Raw genomic sequence first — 19326 nt, forward strand, 5'->3', positions numbered from 1 at the left:
TCTCCCTTAAGTTTCACAAGAGGTATGAACTCCAAATACATTGTGCTCAGCCTCTTCTATCACTGTGCTAGATAATTCCTTTGTAAAACATCTTGCCCAGAGAGGTCAGGTTTTTAGCACAAGCCTTGCTCCTCTGTTCCTGCTCTGTTTTTCAGAGTGTTTTGCTGATGTGTCTGGTTTGTGAGAGGTGCTTTCTTCAGGGCAGCAGAGGTAAAATGAAGTTTAGAGCTGCTTGCATTTAAAAGACAAGGCAGCATCATGGCTGTCTGAACAGCTGCTGCTCTCTGACCCACAAAACAATTATTGGGAAGATGGAGTTTTTGGGGGAGGTTTCCAGAGTTTTTTAACCACTTTACTGCAGTCTGGAGCACAAGTTGTGTTTGTTTAGAGGATTTCCATTTGCAGTTCATCACTCTCCCAGTGCTCTTGGTCTGGATCTGGCTAGTGGAGTGTCTTTAGTGATGTTGAACTGTGCTCAGAGGCCACAAAATTGTGCTGAACGTTTGCTATTTAAATTGAACATTTTTGACTGCCTGTATTACAAGGTGTTTAAACTGGCTTTAGCCTTTTCATTCAGGAGTGCCTGTTCAGGGCCATAGGAGCAGCAGCTCAAGAACCATCACCTTGTTTGAATGGCTTTCATGCAGAGGGAATGGAAGACCTGGGTCAACACTGAGTTCCTGACTGATTTAAAATCCCTGCTCTCATGTACTGCTTTTGAAGGAGTAAGCCACTATTTATTTGAGATGAGGTTTAAATTTAAAACCCACAATGTAAATTGCTTGGGAAGGGATGTCATTTTGTGCACCCATAATGGTGATAAGCTGAATAAAACAATTGCAGGAAACTTATTTCTGGGGGAGAAGCCAAAGGAGGTATTTTAGCTATGGCACTTTTATGATAACTTCTGGAGCTTGCTCCCCTTACCAGAAAGATTGTGGATGTTTGACTGGTACAATCAAAACCAGCTGGATTTGGGGAATTTTAAGGGGTTGTTTTTTAAAGCATTTTTATAAAAACCCAAGAAGTCCAATTAGTAGAATTCAATTCATAGGAGTTTAAAAATTAATGGTAACTTACCTTATGAAATATGGATCACTTGAGACTAAACTAAGAGCAGACATATGGTTTTGATTTTTTTTTTTCCTTTTAAACATGGGCATGGTGCTGAGGCCAGACAACTTTATTTTCCTGATGCATTATAACCAGCTGCAGATGTTTTAGAAGTTATCGCTTCTAAATGGGCTCTGACAAATGTCTCCTGGAAGCCAGCAGCTCTACATATTACATACTCTGTATTCTGAGGAAATGTTGAAAATAAAGTTTTAGGAATTAAATGTTCAGTGTCTGAATCAAGAAAATTTACTTTCTGCCTCTCTCAGGGGAATTTGCTAGCTGAAAACATTATTTTGTGAGACAGGCACAGATGTTAGTCAAGACACACGTGGAGACTGGAACAAATATTGCCACAGATGGTCTTGCATGGTGTTATTTACTGGCCCTCTACTGCTAATACTGGAAGGTGGACACCTGAAAAGGTACCTTAACATATAACTAAATGCTGACCTGGAATTTGTAACAGGTGTACAGCATTAAGGCAAAAAATTGAGGTATTTATTAAAACAGATGGAAACGTTGTGTTTTGTGCATCAGTGAGCAGGGAATGGCCCTCTGCCACAGAAACTTTTGTGATATTTCACTTAGTCTGTTCAAAATTAAAGTAAATAGTTTTAACTGAAGATTTTTTTGTGCTTCTTGTCTTTTCTGCTTAGCTTTGAGTCACCTAGAAGGACATTTTCCCATATATACGGGATATAAAATGTTGCATGTGTATCAGATGTGTGGCTTTGTGGGGAGAGAGGGACCATATGAATATTGACATGGGAATTGCATCTGATGTCCTTGACTTGGAAAATTCAGACAGCTTGATTCATCACTGCATAAACCATTCACATTCATTTTTCCATACCCTGAGAGAGCGGGAAAATATCTGTGCCTTGCTGTAGACACCTCATTACCCTGTGATTCCATATGCAGCTCTCAGAGTTCTCAGGTCAACACAGGAAAGGAAGGAGGTGTCCTGAGGGGACAAGCTCAGTACTAAAGGCTGTAGGCTGAAAACTGGGTAGTAGAAATACCTCTTCAGGCAGGCATGTGCCAAACAGGCACTGCATCTGACGGGGCTTGTTCATATGTTAGCAGCTCACCACGTAATGGTGGTCCTTGAAACTTTGTTGGGAGTCTTGCCAAAAATCTTTATGGAGTTTTAAAGGAAAATGGAATTGCTGAAGTGTTATCATTAACTTTTTTTTTTTCTGTGTGTGAGAGCTGTTTTGGTAAAAAAATATTTCAGAGCATGGTATGTACTTATTATATGTATAAAAGGTTAATGATGCTTCTAGTTTGTACCACACAGGGTGACCAAAGGGAATCTCCTTGCCTGTCTGTGTTACCCCTAAAGAGCCTTGCTCCAGCTTTGGTCTGGTTTAAATATAAGCCAGCTTGTGCTCCCTGGAATCCCTGGAGTCTGCCTGGCACTGGGGAGCCATTCCAGGAGCAGATTAGGGCTGGAAGCATCAATGGGTGAGTGCTGGAGCAGGGACCTGCATGCTTTGCTGGGAGGGACGTGGCACAGTGCCCTGGGTGGGAGCAGAGCCCAGCAAATGCAGGTCTAATGATTTGGATTTTGCTATTTCACATTAGTGTTTAAAACTGCTTAGATATAATCCCCCCAGCAAATCTCTCCATGCTCTGGGATGGTGAACATTGGCTGCTGCATGCTGATTTTTAAGTATGAACTGGTTACACTGAATTCTTGTGCAGCTGAACAAAGGCTCTCTCTGGTGCCTGGCAAAGAGGAGAAGTTTTCATGTCTGATTCTGTTTGTACAGGAGCATAAAATGGGTCTTTGTATCAACATGCTATAACAAATGAAACATTCAGGCTGAGGTTTGGTTTGATGCTTGCCAGTTGTGTGGTGGCTCTGGAAAATCACAGAATGTATGTATAAAATCCTTGGTGAGGAGGAGAACTTGTACTGAGTTCGGAGTCCAGAGCTACTGGTTGCATGTGTTGAGTTGGACATTTTTCCTTGGCTTACAAATCATTACTAAGAACGTTTATCCATTGAAGGTTGATGTTTGTAATGTGAATCTTTTCTTAGTGGTTGCTCACCTGAGCTGCAAAGAAGTTTCTTCCTCCAGTCACCCAGGATATTTTCATCATCTGTTGAGCATGCTCTGGTGTCCTGCCACAACTCCATCAGAAAAAAAATCTCAAAGATAGTACATGCCCCTCAGCTGCAGCTGTCTCAACATAATTATGCTCAGAGGTCCTTTTTCTCTACTGTGTATGGAGCCTGAATCCCTCACATTCCAGATTAAAAGACAAGCCACAGTTCATTTTCTGAAACATCAGTCAAAAGCACACAGTATTTTTGTGCAGCTCTTAGAAGATTGATCTGAATACTCTGAAATCCATAGAAGCTATGAACTTTGGCTTGCATCTTCTTAAGGAAAAGAAAATGATCCTACCTTTGATGGAATCTAGCAGAAAGTTGGCTTCCATTTAACTTGAAGGAATTTGGGGTGGTTTCTCATCTCTGTGGTCTAAGTGGAATATCTTGGCTTGTTCGAAACAACTGCTGCTTTTTAAAAAATGCATTTAAAGGAATTTTGGAGGTTAAAGTATTTGATTTTCCCGTGTCACTCATCATGTACTGTAGTTTCTTCAGACTTTCCCCCTCTTGGAGGAAATGTTCAGCTTGCTGCAGTGAGAGCTGCTGTAAAAAGTGTTCCAGAGTCAGGAGAGTTCTTACAGAAAATAGAGGATTAAGTGATGAAAGCTTTTATAAGTAGACGAACATTGGGTTAGTTTGGGGGGTTTTGGGTTTGTTTTTTGTTTTTATTTTTTTATGCAAAGGTCTTTCTGAAGCTTACAAAGAAGATTAAATAGAACAGTGTTACTGTGGAGTTGTTGTTTTAATCGGGCTCTTCTTTGACTGTCACTGAGATTAAAAATGTTAGCACAGACTTGATGCAGTTCTAGAAACTAAAGCAAGTGCCTGTTGAAAGTTTCATATAGGGGAGGTGGGTTAAATTGCAGCGACTAATTAGATTCAACTGGAGAACTGGAGATGTTAAAATAGGTGTACTAAGCAGACAAAAATGTGTGGAATTTCTCACCTACTAATAATTATTTATTGATTCCTTTAAGGTTGGCACTGAAGTTTCCCTTTTCTTTTGACAGAAGTAACTTTTTGCTTGAAAAGGTTTTTAACCTCTTTGGTTTGATAAGCCTAAAAGTTAGGGGGAGGTGGAGATTTTTGTGCTCCTGTGTGGGGAAGTCTGAAAGACTTTGTTTTTTGGAGTGGTAGAGATGGAAGGAAGAATAGTAAATTATTGCCTGAATGTGCTCTGCTGCCTGAAGAATAAGGATGCAGTAACCAAGTCCTGTTAAGGAGGACTGTGGCAGGGGTTGTCTCAGTAACAGAGGCAGTTTGATCATCTTGCCCCATCTTCCAGTTTACTTTCCCCTCCACTGTGCTGGTACAGCCCTGGATGGGGACTTCCTGCAGCCAGATGGGTGAGAGAAGCTGGATTTGAGACAAGAAAAAGCTTTTAAACTGAGCTCTGCTTCCAAAGATGGTGAGTGTAGAACAGCAGTGTAATTCAGCAAACTGGTTTTGCTCAGCTCTGTAGAGTAAAAAGATTGCTGGTCTCACCCCTTCAAGGAATTTGCAAGGATTTACTTCAGACCATGGGCAAAAGTGTCAGGATTTATCAATCTAAGATTAGTTTTACTTGAAAGTACAGAGCAGCCTTGATTTTTGTTTTGTTATGCAAATTGGACACTAATTCCACTGAATTGCATGTACTAAGAATCTTTCTTTTTACTTTTTGGCAAGATTGACATCTCATCATTACAGTAAGTGTTATGGTCCTCCCTCCAGTAATGTAATTTGTGAAAATCCAGTCCTATGTAGGCTCTTCTGAGCAGCTGTCCTAAATGGGATTACTGAAACATAGACATTTATCTGAGCTTTTTGCTTTTATAATTCATAATAGTCAACTGCTCTGGCTTAGGCTTTTGGGGATGGTGAACTTGTCTTGCCTCTTTGCACAGTAGTAAATTTATGGAAATACATAAATATTTCCTAATCTGGGAACATCATGTGGACGCTTAAATCTTGAAGTCTTTTTGCTTACTTCAAGTTTCAGAAACTGTTCTTAGAAGTAAAAAAGACTAGTTCACTTTATGTGTGGCCTCTGGAGTGTTTTGTAACATGAGGCATTGGAAAGTAGGTCTGGTTGAAGTCATCTGTGAAGAAGTACTGAGACAGAAGTGGCACTTCTCTCTGAGGTGGATACTGAGGAAGGGTGAAAGTGTTTCCTCGCTCTGTCTGCGTGGTGAAGTGAATTTAGATGCATCTGAAAGACCACTCTGCTTGGCATCTTGCTGTGAAATGCCAAGGCTGACTTTTAGTATGTGTTAGATATGAATTATGAAGTGATCTGGGTCCATATTCAATGTGCATCTCTTAATAGTATAAAATTATTCAAAGTTGACTTGTTTCCATGCATTAAATGTCTGGAATATTTATGATTCTTTTGCCTTTCTAGGAAAGGTGGCAACTTCCACATCTAACATTTAGCTTGTGTTTTGGGAAGGCAGTTGCTTTTCTTTTTTTTCTTTTTTTTTTCATATTACCTTAAAATATGTAGCTTGTCTCCCAGTGGTTTTGCATGTGCTGACACCCAAAACTGGCACAGTATGTAATGGATTTGGGATTCAGACTAATGTTCTTGGGCAAAACACACTTGCCATATCAGGTTTCATGATCTCATGGGGAGAGACTGCTCACAGGATTAGGTGTGGCTGCCTGTGGTTTGGGCTAAATAATCTCCCTGCTTATTACTGCTAGTTTTGGTAACCAGTGTGGTGCTTTTTTCCCCTGAAGCTTGACAAGCACCCATCCAGTTGCAGTTCCACCTTTACCTACAGAGCCATCTTTCTTACCACAGCCTGTCTCATCCATGAATCCTTACCCTGAGAGCAGCACTGCAGAGGGGATGTTTTCCACAAGAGGTTAGTTGATTAAATGCTATGACAAATTATTACAGCTACTTGAAAGCAGTCGCTTCTGTCTTTAATTTTACAGTGTCAAGTTACTTTGTCTTACTTAAGTGCCAACACTCTCCAGCTGCCTTTTGTCAAGGTCATTGTACATGGACCACCTGTAAATATGTTCTCGTCTCTGGGAGGGGAGAACAGATGTTTCTGCCTCCAAAAGATGCTCCAGGCACTTGCTGCAGGAGATGGTCAGCAGGCTGTCAGAAGCAATCTTTATGGGCAGGCTGGTCTTTCACAAGGAGATGTGTTTACAGAGCATGAAATGAACATTTTTGCACAGAAGCAAATAATTGCTTACAACGGAGACTTTAGTAGCAGATTTGAAGCTTGAATGATCATTAGTAAGGTCAGCTGGAGCACACACAATGTCCATCTCCTGAGCAAAGTCATTCAGGACTTTTTAGCTGGTTTTTTGTGCTGAAAGGTTTTAAGACATTGTAATGTTCACGCCATGAGCTTGTCACTTTTGATAAAAACTTGTGACAGGCTGTGTTGCTACATGTGTATATGTAGTATAGTTTCTTCTAAACCATTCTTGAATGGAAAACTATTTTTTGACTTGCAGGAAGAGAGGAAGGAAGCCCATGCCCATTATCTCAGTCTTAAATTAATATTTAATAGTATTCCAGCATTGGCAGGGTTTTTAAGATTCTCTGCATGAAGTGTGTGTGAAGCAGGCTGTTGTCGCAGGCAGAAGGGATCTCTGTGAAAGCTTTCTGTGGTCAGGAGATGGGTCTGAAGGGCAGCAGCTCTCAGGCAGTGTTGGCTGCCCCAAAATGCTCTGGTTAATGCTCTCACTCCTCAGGTCAGAGCTCTTTCTTGGGCAGTAATGAAAAATGGTTTCCGAAGAATGGCTATTGGCAAAATTAACCAGATTGATTCTTCACTTATGACACAGATCAAGACTTGAACTTCAGTCTTCTATGGTAATAAGACCAGTTCATCATCAGTAATTGCATCTCTTTGTTCCCAGCAGCTTCTTCAGCCTCCTTACTCTCCTCCAAGGTCACTTCCTCACTCAACAGATGTGCAAGTCTGGCAGAGCATTTAAAAACCACAGTGCTTGAAGGAGATGAAGTTTTTGTTAAAGCAGTTCTGTTTGATTGCAGTTCACCACGTCACAGAATTGAGGAAGTCTGACTGATGTTAACTGTGAGTGCAGACAAACGTCAGAGCAGGGGGAGCCTCTCCTCTCTGCACACCACAGTTGGAAATGCTTAAGGCTTGGAGTGCTCCATTTTCAAAACATCTGTGCTGCTTCAGGGAGGGAAAAAATTGCCAGTGTCACTAAAGGCCGTTCTGAAAAGCTCTTTAAAATGCTACGTGTTACACCCATGATCTTCCCATTGCTTTTCTGTAGGACATCATTCTCCAGAGGACAGTGGCCCTTCTTCCTTCATTCACATTGTGCAGAACAGCATTAACCATAACCCCTTTCAGCAGAGTTATCCTTGTCTGTGCTGAAAGCCAATGAATGTGGCTCTTAAAAGGAACATCTGAGCATTGCCTGAATACCCGCAGAACAACTGCCCTTGAGTCCCGGGAACACACAAAATCCAGGATATGAGTTGTGTCTCACTCCCTGTCCCCATTAAAAGGAGGCTTTAAAATAGTTTATGCTGCTCTGTACAAGGCTGAACAGAGATTCACCTTCAGAATTCCTCCAAAGAGCTGAAGTGGAGCTCCCTGTGTGAGCTGAGCAGCCAGCATTGTTTTCCAGTGCTGTTTTTGCCATGAGGTGTTACACCATAAATTTTCAGAGGGCTCCAGAGACATGAACACACAATGAATTAGTCAGGCACTCTGTAACACGACCTGCTAATAGCCTGCCCTCTCTGAAACAGTCCCAGCAGTGGGAACTTAATTCTTTTTTCCTGTTTAATGAGACTTGGTAGAACAAACACCTAAGCAAATCTGAGGGGTTTGTAGCTGTCATTCTCTGCTGCATCTCATGTATAACCATGCGTTTTATTTCTTTATTGATTTTTTCCCCCCTTTTAGTCCATGCTTAAGCGGTGTTCTTTCAATATGGAGCAAGACTTGTAAAAATATCAGATATAACACATTCTAGTCAAATTGGGTGCTTCTTTATTCTGGTATGAGAAGCTACAAAAACTGTATTTCAGAGAATGTCCTGCTGTACAGCAATTTTTCTCAGTCCCATGGAGCTTCATTATAGCGAGGTCAGACTATGCCGTAGAGAAGAGAATTTATATTTTATCATAGGGCTAACTTCTACACTCTTGTAATGACCCTGAAGGACAGTAAATGCTCTAAATAATTCAGCTTCTTTGGAATTTAGTACTGCTGTGCTATTGGAGCTAGATTAGGTCTAGGAAAATAGAAAATATTGTGGTATATTTTAATGTGATGCCTGAAAGATGCTCATGAGGATGTTTGGCTGCTATAACTCTATCCAGGAAGTGGACATGTAAAATTTCAGGAATTCTGTGTATTCTCAAGGGAAAGACCTTCCTTAAGATCCTTGTGGTGAAATGGAACTCCTCAAAGTCTAATTACCTCTTGGACCAGGATGGAATATATTAATTTCTCACATAGTTTAAAAGCCTCTTCCATAATTCCATGTGTGGTACTTCTAATTTCATGCCTTGGCCGTTTCTTCTTTGCAGCAGTGTGGAGAAGTGTGAGGGCTATTTGTAATGCATGCCTTTCCTTTTCTGCCCAGTCATCTCTGCCCTCATCAGCATCCATTATTTTGCATTTTCCTGCGTGTGATGTTTTTGTAAATATCTCAGGATGAAATTAGCTTTTTTCAAACAGCAGGACAGAGTTCCATACAGTCATGATGATAGAACAGCTGCTGAACAGCTGCAGAAAAAATCATTGAAGTCTCACATTTGTGCAGCTAATGTCTTCTTTACCCTTTGAATTGTATCCTAAATTTTTGATGCTTTTTTCCTGTGGCCAGGACTGCTTTTGAATTTTAATCCTGTTCTCCAGTTAGCGACATCAGCAGATTTAACAAGCCTGTTTTCCATTCCAGTATTGAAATCGATAGATAATTTCACAGGGTCTAGAAAGATTCTGGCAAAGATTATTTCGACACATGACCTGAATATTTGCATCAGAATGTGTAAGTTTTGATTAGATTTGAGTGAATTCCAATCTGGATATTAACAATAACAAGACTCAGTGTGCTCAGTTTTACATCACTGTGACACCTCTCTTTTCTCTCCTGCCTGCCTGGTCTGCTTGTTTCTTCCCTTTTAATCCTGACACTGCTGTAGTTAGCAGCAGTTTGTCACTTTAAAGATGACATCCAAAAGTGATTTGTCACCTTTTAGACATATACAATGTTTTGGTGTCTGCATCCCCAGCCCTGCTCTTCCTCAATTCTCCAGAAGTGTTCAGCATCTTTCAGTTATTGGAAATACTATCTGCCTTCCACAGGCAGCCTAACACTGTCAACCAGCTTCTTCCCAGACCCAATTAATTTCTTTTTCCAGCCACTTATTTCCCCTATTGCACCCAAACCAGGCTCAGTGGTCACTGTTGAGGGCACCTCTAGAAGGGACTTGATCCTTTCCTGTCCTTGCTTCAGCCTCAGCTCACCCCAGGATGCAGGTGTGGACAGTTTAGCCTTGGGGTGGCATAAAGATGTGTGATATTCCCAATTTCATGCAGTGTTTGAAGGGGCTGGAGTGAAGCCTCGTGAGCAGCTTGCTTGGGAGAGGAGTATGAAACTTGGGAAGTGTGAGGAGATGATGCACACAGGGTGCCCAGGAACAGGAGTGCTGCAGGGAGCTCTGCCAGCTTTCCCTGGGGAAGGGGTGCCAGACACTCTCCCTTGCTGGGTGTGTGTGCTTGGCACCTCAGCTTGTAACTGCTGAGAGGCCTCTGAACATCACTGTAAATCCAAGTTATTTTTAGGGTGCTCAGCACTTGTCCATGGGATAACCTTCCCTGAGTGGTTCCTGCTGGGTTTTTTAGTCCATAATTTTGTGATATGTGTGTTCTCTGAATCACTTTTGCCCCCCAGCAGTGGTGACCTGGTCTCCTAGAACAGGTTGATGATTGAATTTGGGATTTTTGTGCTGTTACTCTGATTTTTGAGAATTTGGGAATTTTGTACATTTGCTGGGTGAGCAGCAGTTAAATGACTCCTTGGGAAGAAGAGCCCTGTTAAATGTTTCTTTTCAGTGCTGATGTTTTCAGTTCAACATTTAACATAACACTGTCAAGAAGCATCAAGTTTGCCAGGAAGGTGGTAAGGAATTCACTTTAAAATCTTTAAATACCTAAAAGGGAAATAGGAGTATTCTGTTGATGAAAGCCAGAAAATTGTGGTTTTTCTGCATTGCTGCTAAGATAAAGCTGTGCTGAGGGTGATGCTGTTGGTGGGAATCAGGCAGCAAATCTGTTTTGGAGCACCACCTGAAGTAATAGTAAAAGTTTATTGAAAACAATGATTTTTTTTTTCCTAAACTAAAGCTGTCAGAGTGATTGTTGATTTCCCAGTGTCTGCAAGGCAAGTGAGCAGTGTCAGCACTGAAGGTACTGCCTGAAGAGTGGAAAATCAAACAGAAAAATGCTTGTGTTTCTTTTTGCTTTATTGGAACTAGGAGGTAATATTTGGTTCAAGATGTGTGTCTTATGTAGGCAGGCTAATTGTTCCTGGTAGCAGGAGATAAATGGGGAGGAAGAGTGCACTCTGAAAATATCTGTAGGCCTCTTGATGGCTTAAATTCTCCCTAAAATCCTTTTGGCTGAGTATTTATTGTACAGCTGTCTGCATTTCCAGGGACAGTTTAGGGTTAAGCTGCAGTCATGCTCTGCTGAGCAAGGTGAGCTGGCAGAGCAGGTCTGGGGATCATTCCTGTGTTGGTGGATGCTGTTCATAGAGGTTCTGCCATCCTCTGGGTTTGGGTCTGACTCTTCCACAGATGACAGTCAGATTGTATCTCCTCTCAAGTATCTGGCTAGAGATACTTCATTAATTTTATTTGTAACTCCTAATGATGGGTCGAGGCTCAAGGAAAAAAACCTAAAATACAGATTTATTTTTTTTTCCTAGTAGCTTTCAAAATTCAGAGAAGAAACAGTTTCTAAGCGTGATATGCAGCTTGCTGTGGGAAGCACTGTGCTGATATAAAACACATTCTCGGTACCTGGCACACAACAAAGTGGCAGCTACAGTTCTTATTCCAGTTTTTGAGTCATATCTGTCACGTAGGTTTTGTATGGATGGAATATATTTTTCCATAGTGCTGAACATTGGGTCTCTTTTTTACCTTTCTGGAGATTTCAGAAGAGCATTAACCTTTCTGAAGCCAGTGTACTGTGCTTGCTGACAAATCTTTGCCCCTCACTAGGCATCAAACCTTCCATAATGTGCCCTTGAATTTTGTTTGTGTAAGTTTGGCAGCAGCCCAGTTTCCATGAGGAAAGGTAAATATCTGATCTACACTGTCAGCTGTTGCAGACTACAGCAGCTCTGTCAGGCTTATGGATGCCTTATGGTGCTCTGCCTGCTTTTTTGGGCAAAATCCTGAGCATTTCTGTTTACTATTATGAACTGTAACTGTTGGCAAGCTTTCAAACTGCCTCGCTCATCTTACCTCAGAAAACATGTTCTAGTGCAGTCTCACTTGTGCCTTTATCACAAAGTGCAGAGTGTCCTGGTAATATACTTTGCACATTGGTAAATCCCCAAAATCAACTGTTATTCTCTTGAAATGTCTGTCTCTGTGGAAAGTACTTAGCATTCTTCTTTTGCATGTCTAGCAGGTAGATTTTTTCCCTGTCCTTGCTTCAGTGATTATTGGAGCATTAGCAGCCTTAACTTTTTATTATAATTTGTTTTCTTTTTTCATGCCAGTTTATACCAGGACTTATACCAGGGTTTCCCAAGGACCCAATCAAGTGGATTCCACTGAGGGAAAGACAAAATTACCATGGTTTATCATTCAAAGAGTTAGAAATGCTGTACATTTTTTTCCTGTAAACTGAACAAGTCAAATTTGCAGTCACACATTTGCCAGGTCTGCCTACATGCAGCACCACCTGAGTTGTCATCTTGTATTGGTTGAGTGCTGGGAATTTCACCTCTGTGTAGTATTTCTGTCTTGAGGATATTCAGGATGCTCATTTTGATGTATTTTTAATGAGATTTCTGCTAATATTATACAGAGTGTGTTTCTGTGCTTGTGTGTAAAATATTTGGAAGTTGTGTTCATCTGAGCAGTCCTTGATTGGCTTAACATTCCTATAATCTGATCTGGAGTTTATGGATTGAGTATAGGGAATTCACCAAAATGATGGAATTAATAGGTTTTGTGTCCTGCATTTTTATTAAATCTTAATACAGATTATTTGCCCATTTTTGCATATGCAGCATAATCTGTAAGTCTTACTGGAAAGTCAGATTTCAGAAACAGTGCTTCAAAGTTTGCCCTTGTAGGAAAGCCACTAGTCCTTGTGGGCTGTTCAGCTGAGTTAAATGGAGTGTGGCTATCTGCAGACACGTGCCAGGTTCTGCTTCAAATGGTCACTTCTCAAACTGATCTCCACACCAGCTTGCTCCCTCCTTCCATGTGTAAGGCTGTATTTAAGACAGCTTCAGCTAGCTCTAGATTCTGTGGAAAACAAAATGCATCTCTCTGGATTTCATGCCCTTGGTTTGTGCCAGGAGTTCAGTGCAAAACCAGCTCTTGGACGTGTGATAAAACACTAAATGTGCCCTGGTTCCTTGGGAGAGCTCATCTAGTTTTATGTTTCCAGCAGAAAGGGAAGGTGGGAGGGGTGGGAAGTCTAATCTCATTTGGAATGGCAGTTGAGAGATGCAGACTTCTGTCTGCATCTTCATTTTGTATGTTTATTGTCCAAGCTCCCCCTGGCTGGTGTACCTCAGGAAAGGTGAGGAGGGGATTGTCTCCCAGAGGCTAGCCATGGTATGAGATACTGTTTGAGAATTTTATAGGGTGTTGCTGTATCTTAGAGCAAGGTCAAAGAAATGTTCCTATTGCTTGAGGGGAAAACAAGGGGGTTTACCCCAGCTAAATGCCTGCAGGAGCTTATTCCAGGGTGTTCAGCAGATTCCTGAGCCAGGCTCAGTGTGGGAGGTGGAGCAGTTCTGGAGATGGAAAGGGCTGTAAATGTTTTAGTGAGCAGAAAAGATGAGAAAGCTCTTGTGGGCAAATGAATTCTAAAACTAGGCCAGCTGGGGTTTTAACAGCTGAAAGGAAAGTCTGAGACTGAAACTGCTGTGCTATCACAAGATGTGCCTAAATTCAGGGAGGAGAATGCTGCTTGGTGCTCTGTGCTGACCTTGGAAGGTGCTGTGCCTCTGCAGCCCTGGGCTCAATTAGTCAAACAGTGAGTTCAGAACAGCAGACATCACAAACTACAATATTATATCTACAGGTAAGCAAAGAACAAAGTGAGAGGTGTTTGACAGAGATAGATGACTAAGCTGGATGTCATATCACTGTCCTCAGCTGATGTCTGCAGACTTTAATCCACTGATGATCCAGGACTCTTTGCAAGATGAATTTATTTTTTCGTGCTAAGGGATTTTCAGCAGTTGATGTTGAATAAAACTTGTTAACTGAAGGAATTTAAAGGGAAGGAGGGAGTTTCAGTTCAAACAAGTACTGTTCTAGCACTTGATCCAAAAAACTTCCTGCATTAAAAAGCAGAGTCACCTGAAAGCAGCAGGCTGTCCCATCCACTGAGTAGCTGGTGTTCTGCAAGGAACCTATTCTTTAATAACTCTACAGCTCCCAAATATCCCTGGGTGTTCTGCACAAAAGGCTCTGCTTTGTGCCTTTCTGCACTGATCCCTTCAGCTGGTTCTGGTCCAGCTGTGGTTTCATTCTCTGACATGGGGTGAGGAGTGATCCAGGAGTACCCACAGTTATCTGGGGCTCTGCTGCTGAAGGAATCAGGATATTGCCATGCTCCAAAGCTTGGCCTCCTCAAAAACAAAGCAGAAATCTGAATTTCAGTATTACTGGTGTTACAGGCAGGAAAGAAAATGATGGCCAAGGTATAGCATTCTGCAGGAAAAATTCAGGTCTGGTTCAAACCTGTTGCTTGGATGTGAGTCCCAACAAGCTGTGAAGATGAACTTGGCTTTTTTGTCTTTGAAAGCACTTAAAAATTCTGCATGATGGGGTACCATTTAGTCCTGCATGGCCTTATAATAGTTCCTGAAATGTTGAAGGTATGAATTATGTTAATGTACCTTTTAAATTTTTTATGGACTGAAATAGCTTCAAAAATTAACCTTTTGAAAACACTTGGGTAGATCACACAACAGGCTTTCAGCAGCCTTTTTTTCCAGTAGTGTGCTGCCTCCTGTTCCAGTAAATGAGGAGCTTTGATTGACTGAGGTTATGCTCAGCTTCCTGACCCAGGAGCAGCCTCCAGCTGATGCTGGTGATATTTTTATTTTTCATTAGCTCATCTGGAAGTCTCAGCTGTTTTCCTGCCAGTGAAAAGGATGGAGTCTGTTTGTGCTGCGTGAGTGCTGTACCAGTTTGTTGTTCAACACTTGCTGATAGAGCTCTGACAAACCAAAAAAAGAATTTAATTTCTTCATGGTACAATAACACTTGCTATCTGTTTATTTGTGAAAGGGTTGCTTCCATTTGGCCCCATGATCATTAAAACCTGAGTTTCCTGCAGTGAGAGGGAGGATTCCTCCTGTTTTCTGCTAGACCTGGCTTCCCTCACATTTTGCTTCCTGAAACACCTCAGGTGCTGCAGGTTTTGGAAGACTGGAAAGAATCTGCCTATGGATATTTTCTCTTTCTGCCTTGTCATGTCACAGAATGTGACAACTGGTTTGTTCCCAGGTGTGTGCTCTTGAGTGTTCCAGTGAGTTCACCTCATGTTGACAATTCCTTTAATAAATAGAGGAATGGTTCTTATTTCCCGCTTTCCCTTTCCCTGTTGTTTTTCTTGAATTATTTTGGCATCTTCAACATCTTGTTGCAGGATATAAGTGCAAGACAGCCTTGCTGAGGTGCTGGGATATATGAAGAGGTCTGGAGTGAAGCAGATGCCCTGTTTGATGCTGTCTCCAAAAATGATGGGTCTGATTATAGCTCCTTGGTTTGAAAGAAAATAATAAATCAGCAAAACAAATGTTTGAAGAGGGTTTGAGATCTGTACAGCATTATGGTTAACATAAATGCTTCAGCAAATCTTTTTTCCTCATGTGTAGAAAACTCTTGGCTTATGTCTCGATCTGCACTTCTTTTTTTTTTTTTTTATTTTGGCTGCAGCCAGGCACACTAAATAGTGATTAAACAAAAAATTAAAATTCTGGTTTTGTGCATTTGGCGTTTGAACGCTGATCAATTGCTTTGGCGGCGTGTTAAGTAACAGTGTGGTAGACAACAGAAGGGGCTTATTTACAGCAATCTGTCTAAATCCATTTTCAATGTATTGCTTAATATGCCTTTCTACTTTAGTTCATTTTCAGTTTTTAAAAAATGAAGGCTGGAAACAGGCAGGAGAACAGTTTAAGATAATGCTGGAGAAGTGATTACTCCTTAGTGGTAAACAACTTTCAGTTCTTAAGGGAAAGAAAATGTGCTTGAGCTGAAATAGAACTTATGGGCTTGTTGGAGGAGTTACTGGCTGGAATTCAATGGCTGGTCCACTTACATAGCCTGAGTAGATGATCATAATGAAACCTTCACGCTTTAAAATCTGCTTTTTACGTGTTGTTTACAATTGACCATTAAAAACAAACAGCAATATTTTTGCAAAATGGGAAGCTAACGCAGAGAAGAAGTGAAAATTGCTGACCTCTTTTATAGGGATAGAAATCCATGTCCATAATGTGAATTTACCCTAACCATGCAGAATTGACAGCTCCAGTTTTCAAACAATGGTCACTGCATTCCATAGATAAAATGCACATAAGGGGGGATGTGGTGGAGGGTTTGGACAAAAATGTTCTACCTCCTGCTATGCAGTTTGAATTCGTGAGAATGGATGAGAATGGAAATTGAGATGAAATACAACATTACATGTATGATATAACTCCCCATCAATGAGATGCTTGTTTAAGAGTTAAAGAAAAAGTCAGTCCTAGGAAACTTGCTGTGTTTTGCAGATTGCTCTGATATCACAGTCTAGAGCGTTTGTTGAAGGAGTATCATCGAGTTATGTAATTTGCATAATTGAGTCAAATCCATGCAGCATCCCTGAAGGAAACCACTAAAAAAGGCAACATTCTGGTCCCTGTATGCTGTGTCTGGATTTCTAGAGCCTCAGACATCTTTTACAAAGAGGGGGGTGGGGGCAGAGAAAGCAAGAAAGAAGAAGAGCTTCCAGAATCACATCAATGTCAGCACCCTGCCCATTTTCCCAGTGAGAGGGATTTTGAGGACATCCATGCACATCCTTCCTCTGCCCTGGTGGCACCGTGCCTGCAGCCTTACACAGCTCTGCTGATAGTGATGGCATGAGAGAACTGCAGTCAGGCAGGGGGAAGGCAAATGTTTTATAGTTCACACAGACTTGTTTTGGTGGTCTGAAATTAAGTTAGTGTTGAAAGTGTGGTTTTTAACCAGAAATACGATGCTGATCTGGCTGCTGCAGCTACACCTTCCCTCCAGGGCTGTGTGGATGGTGAGGGCTGGCAAGGTCACCGAGGCAAAGACACTGATATTCCTTTTCTAGCACTGCAAGTCACTTCAAAATTAATGTTTAGACACTGTTGACAGAACTCATCAGTGACTCACAGCAGACTTTTCAGTTATGGTGTTTTAACAGCGACCTGCAAAACCAGTGTAAGCATTGTATGTTTGCTTGCAAGGGATACAGTAAGAAATATTCTAACCTCTTAACATTTACCCAGGCTGAATCAAATGTAATGGAGGACTCCACTGTTGGATGAACTAAGGTAACTTCTCTGCCAAAGACCACAAAAAGCTCCAGAATGCAGCATGTCTGCCATGACCTGGAACTGTGTCTACCCTTCAGGATTCTAAAAGCCACTTGGAGGTTTCTGTTGATTCAGCAGAGGTTCATATTGTGCTTGTCCTGTGTGATTAGGACAGTTTGGTGTCAGCTGTACAGGGCAGAAGCACCGTGAGCAGTGCAGGCAGAGGAGCTGATAATGACTCACCCTGCACAGTCCTCGTTTCATTTTGTCAGTGCCAACATGAAGAAGTGGTGATCCTTGTTAGTCTTCAGACTGAGAGCAGTACAGAGCCTGTTCCCAGCACTTCAGGAGCAATAACTCTCACTCTGTGCACCTCTGAAGTCCCACACTGCAGTTCAGAGGGGTCTGAATAAGTGATGCATGTGCTTCATAGTTTCCCCTCTTGCTTAATTTAAAGTTTACAAATTACTGATATGTGTGGCCCTGACAGGCTTAGCTTAACCCAGCTCACCGATGCTTTTGTGTGTAAATTTATCTGGGACTGAGAGAAATACATCTGTGTGCTTGACTTTCTACTGTCCATCTGCCTGGCTGGTGCAGTGGGTAATGCAGTGGCAGTCTCTGTGTTTTGTTTTTTCTGGTTTTGTTTTCCTTTATTTTAGCAGCCCTGGAGGATGGTGTGCCTGCTTTCCCTCTATCTCAGGGTTTAAATTGCTTGCATTAGGTTGTTGCTTGCTCTAAGGATGTTTACATGCACATTGCTGACCCCTCTGAAGAATGGCTTGAAGCTGTGCAGAAAATTTACTTCCCTGTACACATTATCCTACACTGAGCACACAAACACAAGGATCAGTCCAGCCCAGAGCCTGGGGCTGCACACACTGAGCAGGGATGGCTGCAAGTGCTTTTTAATGGCTTTTAGGCTGCTGCTGTGGTGGGACAGCTGTGTGATGGTGAGACATGCCCCTCCTGCCCCAGCCCAGGGCTGTGACTTCCCTCAGAGGGATGTGGAGATGTTGGTGTGAATCCTTTGGGGTGTATTTCAAACTTCTCTCCTGTCTCTTGGGAGCTGTTGTGGAGGACAGCTCCAGATCCATCCCATGTGCATTTCAGTGTGTTTCTGAAGGAATGTGTCCTGGTTGTGTCCCAGCTGGCAGCTCACCCCCGCCGTGGGGTGGGGGTGAGAACTGGCAGAGTTAGAAGTGAGAAAACTCACGGGTTGAGAGAAAGAGTTTTAAAAGTAAAGCAAAAACCCTGCAAAGCAAAACAAACCAGGGAATCCATTCCCTGCTTACCACTGGCAGGCAGGCATTCAGCCTTCCCAGGAAAGCAGGGAAGGTAAATGTCATCACTCCAAAAACCCCTGCTTCCTCCTCCTCCCCCCAGCTTTATGTACAGAGGGCAGCAGCACATGGTCTGGGATGTCCCTGGGGACAGCTGTCCTGCTGTGTCCCCTCCCAGCTTCCCATGCACTGCCTCCTTCCTCTCTGAGGGCAATGCAAAAAGCCTTGACTCTGGCTAAACCCTGCCCAGCAGCAACAAAAACATCCCTGTTTTATCAACACTTCCCAGCACAAAGCCAAGTCACAGCCCCTTACCAGCTCCTGTGAGAAGATTAACTCCACCCCAGCCAAAAGCAGCACAGAGAGCAGTCCCCATGGGTACCTGCAGCAATGGACAGAGGGTGTTTTCAGAGGAAAGGGAGGTGCCTCTGCAATTCTAATTTTAAGTTACCCAAGTCCCAGAAAGAGATGAGATTTAAGTCCCTTTAGCAATGCTCTGTTAGATTGGATTTTGCTGTTTGCTGGTGGGTCTGAGTTTTCCTCTTTTTCTCTAGGTTGCCTGAATTCCCTGCTGGCTTTGTCTGGGTTTGATTTGGGGTGCTGGGCTCCCACAGTCACAGTGGATGTTGTGAGGTTCAGAGTTGCACTGTGTGTTTTTCCTTCTGGATCCAATCCCTGGACATTCTGGCCATGCTCTCCTCAGCAGTGGTGGATGGGGTTTCCACAGCAACTGCTTTTAAGGGATTTTCACATGTTTAATCCCAGGAAATGGCAGGAGGGACCGTGGCATTGTCAGTGATTCTCCTGGTGTGTGCATTCAGTACAGAACACTATAAACAAGAGACAAAAAAGTCCTTAGATACAGAGATTTCAGACCTGCCAGTTGTTCCTGAGCCCATTATGATACTTGTGCAGAAGGCTAGCGCTCAGAAAGTTGGCAAAAGTCTCCTGGCAAAGAGGTGCTCTGGTCTGTGAGAGCTTTCCAGGACTTTTCCTGGCAGAGGAGGAGACTGGTCAGTGAGCTGGCCTGGCAAAGAATTGTTCTTG

The 19326-nt window shown here is 42.3% G+C and overlaps 1 protein-coding gene across 1 annotated transcript in view; it reads left to right on the forward strand.

Annotated features, from left to right (window-relative positions):
• The window catches only part of GALNT10 (polypeptide N-acetylgalactosaminyltransferase 10), a gene marked incomplete at its 5' end in the record, with an annotated part of 75652 nt that overhangs the window by 17317 nt on the left and 39009 nt on the right, over nucleotides 1-19326 (forward strand). The gene's annotated exons all lie outside the window — the stretch shown is intronic.

Source organism: Fringilla coelebs (genome assembly GCF_963513975.1).
Source record: "Fringilla coelebs genome assembly, chromosome: 15".
In the NCBI taxonomy this organism is placed as follows: domain Eukaryota; kingdom Metazoa; phylum Chordata; class Aves; order Passeriformes; family Fringillidae; genus Fringilla; species Fringilla coelebs.